The following is a 19,968-nucleotide window of genomic DNA, read 5'->3' on the forward strand; positions in this document are numbered from 1 at the left end:
TATTTTATTTTATTTTATTTTATTTTATTTGTATTTTATTTAATTTAATTTAATTTAATTTATTTATTTATTGTATTTTTTATTTTTTTATTGAACAACAAACATACATTTATAATTCACTCAACAGTCAAGGCACTTTCAACAACAATGAAAGAAAACAAAAGCAAATGCAGAGAGTATTAAATATGAATAAATAATAATAATTTAAATAAATAAATAAAAAAAGACAAAAAGGGCTACCTAAATCACTTTAAATGCTTTTAACAAAGATATCAATTTTGTACTCTTAATCATTCTCCGAGATTTGGTTGATAAATTGTAAACCATTAAGTCAACTAGAAAATGTAGGCCTTACTTTCATAAATCGACATTTATGTAGAATAGTTTTTTGCCTGGAGCATAATAATGTTGTAAACCAAAAGCATATGGATGTCTATGATTTCTTTAGTCAGGTTTCTGAAAATATGATACACGTCATAAAATATAACTCTTTTTTTGTTTGTAGGTTGTACTTAGCAACAAAATCCTTAAATAATAGGATGCCTATATATTTTGATAAATGCCCTTTAATACAAAGATGGAATTATTTCAAATTTTTATATAAAGGTAATTCCATTGTATAGAAGACGAATATTTTTTTTAAATAATATTTTTTGATGGAACATAATGATACAACAGTTAAATAGATTATTTTTTTATTTTATTTGTTAATTTGTATTTTTTTTTTTTTTTAATGTTATTTTATTTTAATTTTTTAATTTTTAATTTTTAATTTTTTTTTTTTTTTTTTTTTTTTTTTTTTTAAATTTTTTTTTTAACAAACATGCATTTATAATTCACACAAAATCCTTAAATAATAGGATGCCTATATATTTTGATAAATGCCTTTTAATACAAAGATGTAATTATTTCTATTTTTTATATAACGGTAATTCCATTGTATAGAAGACAAATATTTTTTTTTAAATAATATTTTTTGATGGAACATAATGATACAACAGTTAAATAGATTATTTTTTTATTTTATTTATTAATTTGTATTTTTATTTATTTATTTATTTTTTAAATGTTTTATTATTATTTTATTTTTTTTTAACAAACATGCATTTATAATTCACACAAAAGTCAAGGCCCTTTCAAAATCAAGGAAAGAAAACAAAAGCAAATACAGGTAGAGTAATAATACTAAATAAAATATGAAAAAATAAAGATAAAAAAGACAAAAGGGCTACCAAAATCACTTTAAATGTTTTTAACAAGGATATCAATTTAAGGGCTTTTGAACACTTAATCATTCTCCAAGAATTGATTGATAATTGTAACCCATCCATCCATCCATTTCCTACCGCTTTTCCCTTTCAAGCCAATTAGAAAATGTAGGCCTTACTTTCATAAATCGACATTTATGTAGAAAATGTTTTGCCTGGAGCATAATAATGTTGACAAACATTTCTATGTCACAGTCGTTCACAAAAATACCAAATTCGATCTCTTCTATAGAGAATGGGGACATCTCCACACCCTTGTTTAAATCCATCCATCCATTTCCTACCGCTTATTCCCTTGTTTAAATAGACAAATAAAATAAGGCAATTCAGAAAGGAACAAAAGTGGTTGACATTTGGCGCATGCGCAAACGGATCGGGCAGCTCAACAGACCCCGGGTAAGCGAAATTCTCCAAATTTACAATCTAACAGCATAGCTACACATTTTTGTATTTTTTTTAAAGTAAAAAAAACAACCGGAAATTGTGTTTGAAGAAATGGAGTGTTATGTGACGTGAAGAACTGATGACAGAACCTGTCTGGACGACCACTGCTGTGCTGAGATGGCGACCACGTCCAGTCAACACGAAAGAGATTCGGCGTCACCAATGGAAGAAAAAGGCAAAAACGGCAGACTTGAAGTATCCGACAATATCATTTTGGAAAGCAGCCTGAGCCCTGAACAGAGCGTTGAGAAAGGTAAACAAAGAACCGCCATGATTGTTAGCTTGGAAAAGGCACTGAAGTTCAAATCAGAGGAGACGAAAAGCCATAAAAGAGAAGAGATCTACAGTGTTTTTATAATATTTTGTTAAAAAAACATTCTTAAATCCAATTTCGCCGTTCCAGACACCCATAAATGATAACACAAATCACAATTTACATCATACTTGCCAACCTTGAGACCTCCGATTTCGGGAGGTGGGGGCGTGGTCGGGGGTGGGGCAGGGCGTGGTTGTGGGCGTGGTTAAGAGGGGAGGAGTATATTGACAGCTAGAATTCACCAAGTCAAGTATTTCATACACACACATATACAGGTAAAAGCCAGTAAATTAGAATATTTTGAAAAACTTGATTTATTTCAGTAATTGCATTCAAAAGGTGTAACTTGTACATTATATTTATTCATTGCACACAGACTGATGCATTCAAATGTTTATTTCATTTAATTTTGATGATTTGAAGTGGCAACAAATGAAAATCCAAAATTCCGTGTGTCACAAAATTAGAATATTACTTAAGGCTAATACAAAAAAGGGATTTTTAGAAATGTTGGCCAACTGAAAAGTATGAAAATGAAAAATATGAGCATGTACAATACTCAATACTTGGTTGGAGCTCCTTTTGCCTCAATTACTGCGTTAATGCGGCGTGGCATGGAGTGGATGAGTTTCTGGCACTGCTCAGGTGTTATGAGAGCCCAGGTTGCTCTGATAGTGGCCTTCAATTCTTCTGCGTTTTTGGGTCTGGCATTCTGCATCTTCCTTTTCACAATACCCCACAGATTTTCTATGGGGCTAAGGTCAGGGGAGTTGGCGGGCCAATTTAGAACAGAAATACCATGGTCCGTAAACCAGGCACGGGTAGATTTTGCGCTGTGTGCAGGCGCCAAGTCCTGTTGGAACTTGAAATCTCCATCTCCATAGAGCAGGTCAGCAGCAGGAAGCATGAAGTGCTCTAAAACTTGCTGGTAGACGGCTGCGTTGACCCTGGATCTCAGGAAAAAGAGTGAACCGACACCAGCAGATGACATGGCACCCCAAACCATCACTGATGGTGGAAACTTTACACTAGACTTCAGGCAACGTGGATCCTGTGCCTCTCCTGTCTTCCTCCAGACTCTGGGACCTCGATTTCCAAAGGAAATGCAAAATTTGCATGGTTGCGTGATGGTTTGGGGTGCCATGTCATCTGCTGGTGTCGGTCCACTCTGTTTCCTGAGATCCAGGGTCAACGCAGCCGTCTACCAGCAAGTTTTAGAGCACTTCATGCTTCCTGCTGCTGACCTGCTCTATGGAGATGGAGATTTCAAGTTCCAACAGGACTTGGCGCCTGCACACAGCGCAAAATCTTCCCGTGCCTGGTTTACGGACCATGGTATTTCTGTTCTAAATTGGCCCGCCAACTCCCCTGACCTTAGCCCCATAGAAAATCTGTGGGGTATTGTGAAAAGGAAGATGCAGAATGCCAGACCCAAAAACGCAGAAGAGTTGAAGGCCACTATCAGAGCAACCTGGGCTCTCATAACACCTGAGCAGTGCCAGAAACTCATCGACTCCATGCCACGCCGCATTAACGCAGTAATTGAGGCAAAAGAAGCTCCAACCAAGTATTGAGTATTGTACATGCTCATATTTTTCATTTTCATACTTTTCAGTTGGCCAACATTTCTAAAAATCCCTTTTTTGTATTAGCCTTAAGTAATATTCTAATTTTGTGACACACGGAATTTTGGATTTTCATTTGTTGCCACTTCAAATCATCAAAATTAAATGAAATAAACATTTGAATGCATCAGTCTGTGTGCAATGAATAAATATAATGTACAAGTTACACCTTTTGAATGCAATTACTGAAATAAATCAAGTTTTTCAAAATATTCTAATTTACTGGCTTTTACCTGTATATACATACACACATCCTGAAAATATGCAAACAAAACTGTGTTTAGATAATTGATACTTCAAACTTGCATAAATAAATCTTAATATAACATAACTTGGCTTCTGAGAGCTTCAAAATGTAATGAATAAAATGCTAAAGTTGTTGATAAAGAAATAATTATTTTAATAATTAGATATGGTCATTTTAAATTAATTATTATGATCATTTAAAATTAATTATTTCAAACATGTTTATTTACCTGGGGATAAGTTGATTGGCAACACTAAATTGGCCCTAGTGTGTGAATGTGAGTGTGAATATTGTCTATCTGTGTTGGCCCTGCGATGAGGTAGCGACTTGTCCAGGGTGTACACCGCCTTCCACCCGGTTGTAGCTGAGATAGGCTCCAGTGCCCCCCGCGACCCCAAAGGGAATAAGCGGTAGAAAATGGATGGATGGATGTTTATTTAAATGTATAATTCTATGACTGGATGTAATAAGGAGTCAGAAAAAATACAAATAAAAATACAATTAATTTTGATGTTTTTAGCAAAATATAGTAAACATTTATTTAGTTGTTTTTTTTTAATTAACAAATATATTTATTTGTAGGTAAGATAAACATAGTAATACAATTTATCTCTAGTCTGGATGATTTAGTTCTTGTCACCCTGTTGTCCTCCCGTCATGAAAAAAGGCTGTCCTCACTCAGGTCCGCATGGAGCTGGAGGGGGCGTGGCTTCCAGCTCCGGCTGAAAATCGGGAGATTTTCGGGAGAATATTTGTCCCGGGAGGTTTTCGGGAGAGGCGCTGAATTTCGGGAGTCTCCCGGAAAATTCGGGAGGGTTGGCAAGTATGATTTACATAGACTAAATATTAGAGATGTCCGATAATATCAGACTGCCGATATTATCGGCAGATAAATGCTTGAAAAAATGTGATATCGCAAATTATCGGTATAGGTTTCAAAAAGTAAAATGTATGACTTTTTAAAACGCCGCTGTACGGAGTGGTACACGAACGTAGGGAGAAGTACAGAGCGCCAATAATCCTTAAAGGCACTGCCTTTGCGTGCCGGCCCAGTAACACTGAGGGTGGCCGTATAAACAACTTTAACACTGTTACAAATATGCGCTACACTGTGAACCCACACCAAACAAGAATGACAAACACATTTCGGGAGAACATCCGCCACCGTAACACAACTTAAACACAACAGAACAAATACCCAGAACCTCTTGCAGCAATTTACACCCCCCGCTACCCCCTACCCCCTTCCCACCTCAACCCCGCCTCCCTCAGGGAGAGCATGTCCCAAATTCCAAGCTGCTGTTTTGAGGCATGTTAAAAAAAAATAATGCACTTTGTGACTTCAATAATAAATATGGCAGTGCCATGTTGGCATTTTTTTTTTCCATAACTTGAGTTGATTTATTTTGGAAAACCTTGTTACATTGTTTAATGCATCCAGCGGGGCATCACAACAAAATTAGGCATAATAATGTGTTAATTCCACGACTGTATATATCGGTATCGGTTGATATCGGAATCGGTAATCAAGAGTTGGACAATAGCGGGATATCGGCAAAAAAGCCATTATCGGACATCTATACTAATTATAATTGTACATTAAAAAACAATCTAGTAAGTAGAAATGAGCGACGTCTTCTACTTAAGAGTATTTTAGCCAGTGACTTTAGGTGGCGACTTGTCCAGGGTGTATCCTGCCTTCCGCCTGAATGCAGCTGAGATAGGCTCCAGCCACCTCCGCGACCCCGAAAGGGACAAGCGGTAGAAAATGGATGGATGGATGGACTTTAGGTTGTCAACATGTGTGTTTCTGTTCTCCCACAAGGTAGGGGCCACTGTGTTCATCTGCGGCTTGCCTCCAAGTTTGGAATTTAATCTGAAGTTAACTGCATCTCAGAAAGAAACCAGAATAGTTTAGTCCTGGTTGTATTGATGCTCTAAACGTGAACCCGGTCCACTATGTTTATGTTAAACAACTTTTGGATACATGGAATGATATTTGGAAAAATGCCAATAAGCCCTTTAGAAGCATTAAAGATAGGCTGACTCAATTTAAGATCTTGAATAGATTGTATTTGACATCTTCTCAGCTGTTTAAAATTGGCGTAGTAGATAGCAAGTTATGTATGAAGTGTCGGGCAGCCGAGGCAACTCTTGTTCATTTATTATGGGAATGTCAGAGAATAAAAAAGTTATGGTTGAAAACAACAAAAGAAGCAATCACATTCCTTAAAGGGGAACATTATCACAATTTCAGAAGGGTTAAAACCATTAAAAATCAGTTCCCAGTGGCTTATTTTATTTTTCGAAGTCTTTTTCAAAATTTTACCCATCACGCAATATCCCTAAAAAAAACCTTCAAAGTGCCTGATTTTAACCATCGTTATATACACCCGTCCATTTTCCTGTGACGTCACATAGTGATGCCGACACAAACAAACATGGCGCATAGAACAGCAAGCTATAGCGACATTAGCTCGGATTCAGACTCGGATTTCAGCGGCTTAAGCGATTCAACAGATTACGCATGTATTGAAACGGATGGTTGTAGTGTGGAGGCAGGTAGCGAAAACGAAATTGAAGAAGAAACTGAAGCTATTGAGCCATATCGGTTTGAACCGTATGCAAGCGAAACCGACGAAAACGACACGACAGCCAGCGACACGGGAGAAAGCGAGGACGAATTCGGCGATCGCCTTCTAACCAACGATTGGTATGTGTTTGTTTGGCATTAAAGGAAACTAACAACTATGAACTAGGTTTACAGCATATGAAATACATTTGGCAACAACATGCACTTTGAGAGTGCAGACAGCCCAGTTTTCATCAATTAATATATTCTGTAGACATACCCTCATCCGCTCTCTTTTCCTGAAAGTTGATCTGTCCAGTTTTGGAGTTGATGTCAGCAGGCCAGGGAAGCTAAGGTCGATATTCTTCTCTTGATCATCTTCGGTGGCATAAGGGACGGTGTGAGCCAAGACATCCAGGGGGTTTAGCTCGCTCGTCTGCGAGAACAAACTGCCGCCATTGCTTGCCGTGCTACCAAGGTCCTTTGTCCCTGAATTGCTCACACACTCCGGCAGATTCAATGGGGGTCTGGCGGCAGATTTCTTTGACTTTATCGTTGGAAATGCATCTGCTTTGAGTGTCGCAGGATATCCACACATTCTTGCCATCTCTGTCGTAGCATAGCTTTCGTCGGTAAAGTGTGCGGAACAAACGTCCAATTTCTTGCCACTTTCGCATCTTTGGGCCACTGGTGCAACTTGAATCCGTCCCTGTTCGTGTTGTTACACTCTCCGACAACACACCGACGAGGCATGATGTCTCCAAGGTACGGAAAACAGTCGAAAAAAACGGAAAATAACAGAGCTGATTTGACTCGGTGTTTGAGAAAATGGCGGATTGCTTCCCGATGTGACGCCACGTTGTGACGTCATCGCTCTGAGAGCGAATAATAGAAAGGCGTTTAATTCGCCAAAATTCACCCATTTAGAGTTCGGAAATCGGTTAAAAAAATATATGGTCTTTTTTCTGCAACATCAAGGTATATATTGACGCTTACATAGGTCTGGTGATAATGTTCCCCTTTAATACAAACATCCCAATGACACTGCAAACTTGTATTCTTGGTGATCTCCATCAATTTAGTAACGTGTCATCAAAGAGTAAAAATGCTTTTCTTTCAATATGCATAATAACAAAAGGGGTAATATTTAAAAAATGGATAGATGTTGATAGTCCAACTCAAACTGACTGGTACACACAAGCTATGGAGTTGATATCAGTAGAAAAAAATGCATTTAGATTAGATAATAATGAGTCATATATTGTAATATGGGATCCATTATTTAAATTTGTTTTAACTATTCAAAAATATGACTTATTCTATCTTTGTGGAAAATATTGGACACAATGGGTTGTCAAGTTTATGAGATGCGATGCAAGTGTATCAATCAATCAATCAATCAATCAATGTTTATTTATATAGCCCTAAATCACAAGTGTCTCAAAGGGCTGCACAAGCCACAACGACATCCTCGGTACAAAGCCCACATAAGGGCAAGGAAAAACTCACCCCAGTGGGACGTCGATGTGAATGACTATGAGAAACCTTGGAGAGGACCACATATGTGGGTAACCCCCCCACCCCTCTAGGGGAGACCGAATGCAATGGATGTCGAGTGGGTCTGACATAATATTGTGAGAGTCCAGTCCATAATGGATCTAACATAATAGTAAGAGTCCAGTCCATAGTGGAACCAACATAATAGTAAGAGTCCAGTCCATAGTGGGGCCAGCAGGACACCATCCCAAGCGGAGACGGGTCAGCAGCGCAGAGATGTTCCCAGCCGATGCACAGGCGAGCGGTCCACCTCGGGTCCCGACTCTGGACAGCCAGCACTTCATCCATGGCCACCAGACCTGTGCCCCCCCCTCCACAAGGAAGAGGGGAGCAGAGGAGAAAAGAAAAGAAACGGCAGATCAACTGGTCTAAAAGGGGGGTGCCACTGTGACACTATTGTTTTTTTGTTTTTTTAATTAAAGGGGAACATTATCACAGTTTCAGAAGTGTTAAAACCATTAAAAATCAGTTCCCAGTGGCTTATTTATTTATTTAAAAAAAATTTTTTACAGACATTATGGTGCGCCGTTGTGATATTGCTGGAACAGAGGCGCATGTTCAGCAACTCAGACGTACGCAGTACTTACAAGCAGACACGGTGTGAAGATATAAGAGGCAGAATGGCTTAAAGGGAAACTTTATCACAATTTCAGAAGGGTTAAAACCATTAAAAATCAGTTCCCAGTGGCTTATTTTATTTTTCAACGTTTTTTTCAAAATTTTACCCATCACGCAATATCCCTAAAAAAAGCTTCAAAGTGCCCGATTTTAACCATCGTTATATACACCCGTCCATTTTCCTGTGACGTCACACAGTGATGCCAATACAAACAAACAGCAAGGTATAGCGACGTTAGCTCGGATTCAGACTCGGATTTCAGCGGCTTAACACTGTCTGATAAGATAATTACTAACAACTATGAACTAGGTTTACAGCATATGAAATACATTTGGCAACAACATGCACTTTGAGAGTGCAGACAGCCCATTTCAGGCGCGCTAAGAACATATATTTTTCCACGATTTCAGCACTCAGGTTAACCATACCTAAATAGACACAAAATACTGCATTACACAAGACTACACGAATGTACTCGAATGATTGAAAAAAATAAATGTTTTTAAGCTAAATTATTGGTAAACACAGTTTATGTATAATAATTTACGTAAAACCGCGAGTAATGAATAAAGTTTTCATCAATTAATATATTCTGTAGACATACCCTCATCCGCTCTCTTTTCCTGAAAGCTGATCTGTCCAGTTTTGGAGTTGATGTCAGCAAGCCAGGGAAGCTAGGGTCGATATTCTTCTCTTGATCATCGTCGGTGGCATAAGGCAGTGGTTCTCAACCTTTTTTCAGTGATGTACCCCCTGTGAATTTTTTTTTTAATTCAAGTACCCCCTAATCAGAGCAAAGCATTTTTGGTTGAAAAAAAGAGATAAAGAAATAAAATACAGCACTATGTCATCAGTTTCTGATTTATTAAATTGTATAACAGTGCAATATATTGCTCATTTGTAGTGGTCTTTCTTGAACTATTTGGAAAAAAAGATAGGTTTTTATTTATATTTATAAAGGATTTTTGAATTGTTGCTATTTTTAGAATATTTGAAAAAAATCTCACATACCCCTTGGCATACCTTCAAGTAACCCCTAGGGGTATGCGTACCCCCATTTGAGAACCACTGGCATAAGGGACGGTGTGAGCCAAGACATCCAGGGGGTTTAGCTCGCTCGTCTGCGGGAACAAACTGCCGCCATTGCTTGCCGTGCTACCGAGGTCCTTTGTCCCTGAATTGCTCACACACTCCGGCAGATTCAATGGGGGTCTGGCGGCAGATTTCTTTGACTTTATCGTTGGAAATGCATCTGCTTTGAGTGTCGCAGGATATCCACACATTCTTGCCATCTCTGTCGTAGCATAGCTTTCGTCGGTAAAGTGTGCGGAACAAACGACTGACCATTTCGTCGGCTTTCCCCACAGCCTCGTATTTTGAACAAATTTCGTCCAACTTCTTGCCACTTTCGCATCTTTGGGCCACTGGTGCAACTTGAATCCGTCCCTGTTCGTGTTGTTACACCCTCCGACAACACACCGACGAAAGTGAGAAAATGGCGGACTGCTTCCCGATGTGACGTCCAGTGTTGGGTTAGTTACTGAAAACCAGTAACTAGTTACAGTTACTAGTTACTTTATTTCAAAAGTAACTTAGTTACTAACTCAGTTACTTACACCAAAAAGTAATGCGTTACTGTGAAAAGTAACTATTTAGTTACTTCTTTCCCCCCCCCTTTTTTTTAAGGCTCCCATTAATGCCCTTTTAGCCTTCATTTCAGTACTGTTATTGCACTGGAGAATAATACAATGTGTTGATCAACTTGACATGCATTTGCATCACTGAACTCTGCTAAGCAATGTGGTCTACATACAACACACAAAGACAAAGATATGTTTCAAAAGGCCAATTTATTTCAGGCCAGAACAAATTGACAAAACTATTTTAAATAGCTGCAACATAATGGCACTTTAACTTTAAGTAGATAGGATCTTTGATCCAAGACACAACTTACATTTAACTAAAATGTTATTTTCTTTGTGCTCGACGAAAGAAAAGTATTGAGAATGTCTCCATGTTAAAAAACTCGACTTCTGGCTTCGCCATGATGTCTTGTTAGTTGTTATGAGAGTAGCGTATGTGTGTGTGTGTGTGTGGCCCTTTAAGATATGACAGCATGTGAGGTGAGTGACGTCAGTGAGTGAGTGGGCGAGAGAGGTGAGCGAGCGGCGACAGTGAGTGCGTGCAGGTGCTCTAGCTTGGTGGATGGCTGCGTCCAATAAAATCACAAAGTTGCAACAAACCGCCCGTCTCGTCATTCACCCTCAGCTGTAAAGACCCACTGCCGGGTAAAGTGAAGGTTGTTAGCCCCGAAGACGTACATAGGCCCTGGAGGAACGTCTCCCCTGTGCTCCTCAACTGCGGTATGGGAGTCCCCCCCGCCCCCACCCACACAAAGCACGCCTTTTCCTTTCCACCTAAGCGCTGCAATAAAACACACTCAGATCTTCTGTTTCTAGCCAATACTACATGAAAAATAACGTAAAATAACGCAGTAACGCATCATGTAGTAACGGTAACTGAGTTACTGAATATAAAAAATAACGCGTTAGATTACTAGTTACCGCCGAATCTAACGGCGTTACAGTAACGCGTTACTTTGTAACGCGTTAGTCCCAACACTGGTGACGTCACATTGTGACGTCATCGCTCCGAGAGCGAATAATAGAAAGGCGTTTATTTCGCCAAAATTCACCCATTTAGAGTTCGGAAATCGGTTAAAAAAATATATGGTCTTTTTTCTGCAACATCAAGGTATATATTGACGCTTACATAGGTCTGGTGATAATGTTCCCCTTTAATATCTGTAATGATAAAAAAAAAAATAAAAAAAAGAGGATTGGAAAGTGTGACTCATACCTCGTTTACTTCTCTGACGGCCTCTTTAATTTTTTGTAATCATTCAGAAACATCCAACACAGCTAAAGTGCTCCAAACATGGGGTAGTGTGGCGATGAAGTGTTTGGAATATTATTGTAATTTGTGGTGGCATTGGATGGGTGTCATTTTGAATTGGGTATGGTGCTTAGACGTTTTTTTATATTGTCCACGTGGCTTAATGGGCAGCTTACTCTGTGTAGCCCATACTTGCCAACCCTCCCGGATTTTCCGGGAGACTCCCGAAATTCAGCGCCTCTCCCGAAAACCTCCCGGGACAAATTTTCTCCCATAAAATCTCCCGAAATTCAGGCGGAGCTGGAGGCCACGCCCCCTCCAGCTCCATGCGGACCTGAGTGACGTGTTGACAACCTGTTCACACGTCCGCTTTCCCACAATATAAACAGCTAATGATCGAGGGCGAGTTCTTGGTTTCTTATGTGGGTTTATTGTACGGCAGTTTCATTAACGTCCTCCCAGCGCGGTAACAACACACAACAACAGCATTTCGTCTACGTAAAGCAGTTCGTCTGCCGTAAACAGCAATGTTGTGACACTTTTAAACAGGACAATACTGCCATCTACTGTACATGCATATATGTGACCCACCCATAATGTGTCACATTTTTGTGTTGATTTATTTATTTTATTTTGTGGTTTGAATTCGTTTTTGGAGCTGTCATTCCACATTTATCAGTATTCACATTGGTCAGTAGGGGGCAGTAGGGCGTTTCTTCCCAATTGAATGCTATCACCTGCAGACCGGAAGTGTCTTGTCATTCTGATGAGCGCGACCAGTCTGTGAACAATTGAAACGTCCTGTGTGCTTTTTCCTCCTGTATAACAGGTTAGTTTTGGTGAATCAACTCACTGAATCGGAGGTCTCAAGGTTGGCAAGTATGGTGTAGCCTAGTCTGTTGACTTGATGGCTTCTGTTTATTTACATCAAGGGCGGGAAATGTTGTTTGGATGCTTACAGCTCGTGGTTTGGACACTCCTGCATTAAATGAATGGCTATGAAAAACTAGGCACACATACAGTACATAGGAGAAAGTGTGTAACGAGTTTAAGAAAAACATTTAATGGATCATGTCTAAGCCAAATTGTGTTTGTGTGCCGCAGACATCCAGCAGCTAAATGGTCATCCAGAAGAAATTCTCCCTCAGCCACATGGTGGGAGCTCTACTTTGAAACAGGAGGCTCCAAAGCCCCCCTATGCTAAAGAGGAAGAGGAGGAACTCTGGATCACTCAGGAGGGAGAGTGTCGTCTTGGTCCACCGGAGGCTGATCTCAACAATTTGCAACTGAATGTTGTCTGTGTCAATATTGAAGATGATAATGACCTCATAGCGCCGCTATCAGATAGTGAGGCTGAAAACGGCTTTGATGGACCTTGGAGCAGCGATACAGACTCTGAAGGTGGTATGAGAAGTCACATTGGCAGCAAACACTCTGAACACACTAAAAATAAGACAGGTAAAACATGCTTCACCTGCTCAATTTGTGCTAAGAGCTTTACTCAAAAGCGCAATTTAACTCAACACATGAGAGCACACACTGGAGAAAAAACATTCAGCTGTTCAGTTTGTGGGAAAAGATGCACTAAAAAGAGTCATTTGACTGAACACATGAGAACACACACAGGAGAAAAACCTTTTCATTGTTCTGTTTGTTGTAAAAGCTTTTCTCAAAACTGCAATTTGACAAAACACATGAGAACACACACAGGAGAAAAACCATTCCGTTGTTCAATTTGTGGGAAAAGATTTTCTCAAAACAGCCAATTGCCTGAACATATGAGAACGCACACAGGTGAAAAACCTTTCATCTGTTCAGTTTGTGGTAAAGGTTTTGGTCAAAAGAACACTTTGTCTGATCACATGAGAACACATACTGGAGAAAAACCATTTATTTGTTTAGTGTGCGGTAAATGCTTTTCCCTCAAGAGACCGTTGACTGTGCACATGAAAACGCACACAGGAGAAAAAACATTTAATTGCTCGGTTTGCAGCAAAAGTTTTTATTCCAGACCAGGTGTGACTCAACACATAATGAAACACACTGGAGAAAAAACATTCAGGTGTTCAGTGTGTGATAAAAGCTTTTTGAAAAGGAGCCTTCTGTCTTATCACATGAGAACGCACACAGGAGAAAAACCTTTTAGTTGCTCAGTTTGCAGTAAAAGCTTTATGTACAGACAAAAGTTGACTCGACACATAATGACACACAGGAGAAACACCCTTTAGTTCCTCAGTTTGTGTGCGAAAAAAAACCCTCAAAAGGCAAGTCTTGTAACACACATGAAATACAAATCTGTCTTTGCTTATATTTACAGTATCAGATTTACTCAGAATGCAACTATTTTAATGAATGAGTGGTGCAAAAAGCAGAAGCTACACAACTTTGATGGCGGTGTTTTCCTCACCTTCCTTTGGAAATGTGAAAGTTAAGGCTTCATGATTTTGGCCGAAAATAAAAGATTTTTGTTTTTTAAAAACTATTTTTGGGGGTAAAAACGACATCATGTCATCTGTAATGAAATAGGATGAATAAAAGTTATACATATAGTTCAAGACAAATCTTTTGTGTTTTTATTTGTTATTGTATAAACATTTCATCTTTATCTTTATGCCTTTTTTCTCTATTTCCCATTTTTTTCAAACCGTTTCTTTGTTGTTGTTTTTATTTTTATTTTACCTCTATAATGTGCCAGGGGTTGTGGAGAATGCATATATGTTTAAGAGTTATTTCTCTATTCATAGCCATGTTTGGGTCAACTAGTACTTTTCCTTTGTATATTCTACCAGTTTCTCTTGTCTTCAGAAGTCTGTTTAGTGTCTTAATCCATCAGGAATGTGAATACAACCCCCAATTCTTCCTTATCAGTGTTGCGAGAGGGAGAGGTGGGGGCTTTCTTTGTGCTCAAGGAGTTGGCTCTTCCGTTTGAGTGTGAGATCAACTAGCGTAGCCGATATGAATGTATTGATTAAGCTGATCTCCTGAAATTTCAGTAAAACTTGATAATATTCATATTCTGTCATGATGGTCCTTCTTACTCAGCATATATGTCATCGAAAGAACTTGGGATTGACCAGTAACTTAGATTCCCTGAGAGGAAGAGCTGGTCGGCGCAACAGGGTCCATAAAAAATCAGCGTTTCACACATGGCTCCAGTCCACACTGTGAACACCACTGGTTTACTTATTTCATCAGGAAGGAAAAGTGTTGCCACACAACGGAAGAGTATCTCTAAGCTGTGTCTTCTTAGCCATTATGGTCGTGATCAAGGTTAGGTTGTATTCCGACAAGTTGGTACGCGTTGACGGCCACGTTAGACCCGGAAATGGTCTAACGTGAGGATTATAAGTAATTCTTCATCTAAACGGGACTATAACAAGATTATATCAATCGGCATCCTAACGACAGCAGACTTTGTACAGCAAGTGATATTCTACTGTTGCGTCAACTAGCTCTTCCTCCCAGGGAATCTAAGTTACTGGTCAATCCCAAGTTCTTTCGATGACATATATGCTGAGTAAGAAGGACCATCAAGACAGAATTGGAATATTATCAAGTTTTACTGAAATTTCAGGGGATCAGCTTAATCAATACATTCATATCGGCTACTCTCGTTGATCTGACATTCAAACGGAAAAGCCAACTCCTTGCACACAAAGAAAGCCCCCACCTCTCCCCCTCGCAACACTGATAAGGAAAGACGTGGGGGTTGTATTCCCATTCCGATGGTTTAAGACACTAAACAGACCTCTGAAAACAAAGAGAAACTGATAGAATATACAAAGAAAAAGTACTAGCTGATCCAAACATGGCTATGAATAGAGAAATAACTCTTAAACATATATGCATTCTCCACAATACTATGCACTGGGTAATAATCAGTGGTGTTGTTGGGGATAAAAAAAAAGTGATCGTTGTGATGCGTTTTTTAAATGAATGCGCTGTGTACGTCATGCTTAAAATGACTAAAATTCGTAAATATTAAATGTTATTATACTTGTGCCTTTTCCGACATTATATACATACTTACAGCATGTATATGAAATCTTAATGGAGGTGTTTCTCGAAGGGCTTTTGTAGGCAGAATAGAGCGACCGCCATAGGCTCAATTGTAAGCCGACTTGATCACATTTATTTACAATTTAGAATGCATAAAAAAAGAAAAAACAAATGTCTTCTCGCCTTACATAAGGATTGTGAATGGGAGGCAAAATTCCAAAAGAAAGCCCTTTATGGCTACAGTATATTTGACATAATGATGACTCAGTCAGTACTAGTGTGCGGTATAGCTTGGTTGGTAGAGTGGCCTTGCTAGCAACTTGAGGGTTCCAGGTTCGATCCCCACTTCCGCCATCTGCCGTTGTGTCCTTGGGCAAGACACACCTGCTCCCAGTGCCACCCACACTGGTTTAAAATGTAACTTAGATATTGGGTTTCACTATGTAAAAGCGCTTTGAGTCACTAGAGAAAAGCGCTATATAAATACACTTCACTTCACTTTGTAATGCAACAATGATGCAATGCCTGACTATATAGGGACACTAATGGATACTGTTGAAGCAATGTGATACCAATGTGACACCAGTGTAATTAAAGCAATACGAACATTTTAACAAGAAGGTTACACCCTTATTTGGATGGTTCCATGCCCACTTCAAATGGTGTGAAAATAATTTTCAATTAAAAAAATCAGTTCTTCCTGTGGAACAACTCTGATTTTTGTATTTCTGGTCTAGTCACCCACTCCCGGGCAAAGGGGCGACGCGGCAATGCGGCTGGATCTAAAGAGACGTCGGAGACGCTTTGCTGAACAAAAAGTTACTTTATTACAAGCGAGCGTCATTATACAGGTCTGCAGTACCTGGAGGAGCTCAGGTCGAAAATTAAGGACTCCTATCTTGGAGGAGCCGAACCAACTCCTAATATTCCTTCTTTCTCTGTCTGGGTGTGTGCTAATTCGGGAGGGTACAACCTGACTATGTAAGGATATGTTCATGTGTAAGTGACCGGAAAAGAACCTCCTTGGAAGTTGACGTGAAGACAGACATGGAGTCTCTCCTCCAGGATAGAGCTATCGCTTTTGCATTCCGAAGTCTGAATTTAGTACCTTTTTCTCGTGAGAGAGTTAACTCAGTCCATATGCGAATGTCCAACTAAGGCTCCTTAATTTATTATGGACTCAACCATTATTTGACCAGTGCCTCCATGGAAATGCACCCCCTCTACCTCAAAGAACTACTCACCCCCAAATCATCCACACGACACCTCCGCTCCGGACAGGCTAACCTCCTCCGACCTCCGAGGACAAAGCTACGAACAATGGGAGACCGGGCTTTCTGCTCCGCTGCTCCCAGTCTGTGGAATGCTCTCCCTGACCACCTGAGGGCTAATGAAAAATAAAATAAAAACTAGAACAGCCAAATAGCTAAAACTAGTATGCGTATATCTAAAAAAAAAAGGCTTTTTTAAAAAAAAATTTTAAAGAAGGGTTTTTAAGACTTTTTTTTAAAAGCATCCACAGTCTGTGGTGCCCTCAGGTGGTCAGGGAGAGCATTCCACAGACTGTGGATGCTTTTAAAAAAAAGTCTTAAAAACCCTTCTTTAAAAAAAAAAAAAAAAAAAAGCCTTTTTTTAGATATACGCATACTAGTTTTAGCTATTTGGCTGTTCTAGTTTTTATTTTATTTTTCATTATCCTTTTTTTTTTTTTACACTGTAGCACTTTGAGGTTGTTTACCCAATGTAAAGTGCTTTTTACAAATAAAATCTATTATTATTATTTACTTAAACCTGGTGGTTCGCTTCCTCCAAGTTGAATATAAACATTCACCTTATGTTGAACATAATATGGGTCAATTAATTCACTTCATACTATCCCAACAAATTACTGTAAAAATGTAGACACCCTCAAATTTCACAGAATTGGACCGGATATCTCACAGTAAAATACCACAGATAAAATCCTGTGTAATATTACAACAAATTATTTTAAAATCAAACTGATTAGACTTTATAGGGGTTTGGTAGACTGTGTTACCAATATGCTGTTAAACCGAGACAGAAGAACAAGACAAATGGGGGGAAAAAGTTTTTGTGTTACATATTTAATCTATACTTAGAAAAAATTGCAGTTATTGTACTTATGTGAAAATGTTGTATTTACACGAAAAATTCTGTGTTATATTAAAGTGTTTACTTTGTGTTAGGTAGTAGAATTGCAAGATGTTTTTCTCGTAAAATGATGACATCGTGCAACTGTCATGTCTGTGTAATCATGTTTTGTTTTAAGTCATGTTTTGTTTAGTTTCTGGCTTTTCACTCCCTTGTCTTGTTTGCATGATTACCCATTAGTTTCACCTGTTCCACGTTTGGACTCATTGTGCACTCTTGTTTGTCACCATAGCAACCATTAGTTTTCACCTGTCACGTCACGCACCTGTTTCACGTTTTGAGTCACGCACCTGCTTTCACTAATCATGTCCATAGTATTTAAGTTCATTCATTTTCTGTTGTTCGTCCTGACGACATCCCCGCATTCTTACCCCTGTCACACTCTATGTACCTCTGCGCACTTCATGCCATGTCAATTAAGTTTTGTTTTGATTCATGCCACAGTTAGTGTTTTGTTTAATTGTTCATAGTTTCTGCCAATGTGCAAGTTTTGTGTTTATAGTCTAGTTTTGTACCTCCGCCCCTGTGCGCGCCTTTTGTTTGATCATTTCTTTGTAGTTATAGTGTTAAATAAATCATGTATTTACCTTCACGCCATGACTGGTCCAAATGTTCAATTGCACCACGGGAGAACAAACCAAGCCACAGTCCTAGTCTTGACAGCAACATTACATTTACATACTTTTAAGAGGAAGAGATGCGGAGGAAGAGACGGGACTACAGAGCCGGTGTTGAGCGTCAAGATGGACGAGCTTCATGGAGTTCGATGAGCATGTATAAAACACTTTGGTCTACCTGGTCGGAATCTCTGTAATCATTGGTCGAGAGCTAGTGGGCAGCCGACGGACCAGTCGACTATTGGTTGCTTTGTTGGGTCTGTTGCGAGCTCTGGCTGTGCGCCCGCATATATTTCTTTTTGCGCAGTTACTCCTTAAAATCCCCCAAAACAATCCCATTTGCTAACTATTAATTATGTTTATGTTAGAAGGGGGGGGGGGGGGGGGAGCAAGATGAAGGTGTTCCTGTTTTCTTTCATGTATGGTAATCAACAGAAAGATATTGTTCTCACCCAAGGACTTCAAAGCGGAGAGAAGGCAGGATCTGCCCAATTTCCAGACGACCTCTTTTTGAACCGTTTAACCAACTCTTTTTGAACTATTTTACGAACTCTTTTTGAACTGACCTTTTCTGTGAATTGTTTACAAAACCTTTTCTGTGAACTTTTTGCGACCTTTGTCCTTTGGAAACAGTGGTGGCCATGTGGTCAGGGAGGGTCCAATATAAAAGAAGGAGGCATGCAATCTTTTGGCAGAGCATGCTGAGATACTGTCCAAGGGTACAGTGTACAGACGACTCTCCTCAATATTGAGTCCAAATTGAATTCTGTCTCTGTTTAATTCTTTGCCTCTTGTCTTGTTTAATAGATGTCAACAGGTGAAATGGAGTGACTTTTTAATCCAACAGATGACGTATGGCCTTTATGAAACCTTTCACATACAGCTAGAGAGTGTGACATACACTCACTGAGGCGTCACTGACCCATCTATCCATTTTCTACCGCATATCCCTTTCGGGGTCACGGGGGTGGGAGGGCTGGAGCCTATCCCACGTGCACTCGGGCTAAAGGCAGGGTACACCCTGGACAAGTCGCCACCTCATCACATGGCCAACACAGATAGACAGACAACATTCACACTCACATTCACACACTAGAGCCAGTTTAGTGTTGCCAATCAACCTATCCCCAGGTGCATGTCTTTGGAGGCGGGAGGAAGCCGGAGTACCCGGAGGGAACCCACGCAGTCACGGGGAGACCATGCAAACTGCACACATAAAGACCCCGTGCCCGGTAATCGAACCCAGGACTTACCCACCACTACTAATTCAGTAAGCTCCCCATCAGTTTCCGTATCACGGCCAATGATTGGCTCAGCCTCCAGCAGCATGACTATTTTGGATAAAACAAGTGTAAAGGTGACTATGTGGGTGTTATTTCATGTCTTCAGGACTTTCAATGTTAAAAAACGTTATTTAGAAGGTCGTAAACAGATTTTTTTTAATGTACATATCGGTTTATTACTAACAATTCCTACTTTGCAGAAATGTATTTACCAAAGTCAGAACCAGATCCAATTAACAGGACTAAATGAGGGATTACTGTTTATTTGAAAAAAAAAATTAAATATTAGGATTCTCCATTTGGGGGGGGACAGCGTCCTCTCAGATCCTTTTATTCTAAGGCTGTCTAAAATTA

The 19,968-nt window shown here is 39.4% G+C and overlaps 1 long non-coding RNA gene across 2 annotated transcripts; it reads left to right on the forward strand.

The window, feature by feature from the left end:
- The first annotated feature begins 1,561 nt into the window (after positions 1 to 1,561).
- Positions 1,562 to 14,176, forward strand: LOC133578383 (uncharacterized). 2 transcript variants are annotated; one of them, XR_012049388.1, is made up of 3 exons: positions 1,562 to 1,664; positions 1,799 to 1,965; positions 12,648 to 14,176. It is a non-coding gene; the product is annotated as an uncharacterized lncRNA (long non-coding RNA). The 2 variants fall into 2 exon arrangements; XR_012049387.1 differs by having other exon boundaries at positions 1,611 to 1,664; positions 1,762 to 1,965.
- Positions 14,177 to 19,968: the final 5,792 nt, after the last annotated feature.

The sequence above is a fragment of the Nerophis lumbriciformis genome, linkage group LG03 (assembly GCF_033978685.3).
Source record: "Nerophis lumbriciformis linkage group LG03, RoL_Nlum_v2.1, whole genome shotgun sequence".
NCBI classification, from domain to species: Eukaryota; Metazoa; Chordata; class Actinopteri; order Syngnathiformes; family Syngnathidae; genus Nerophis; species Nerophis lumbriciformis.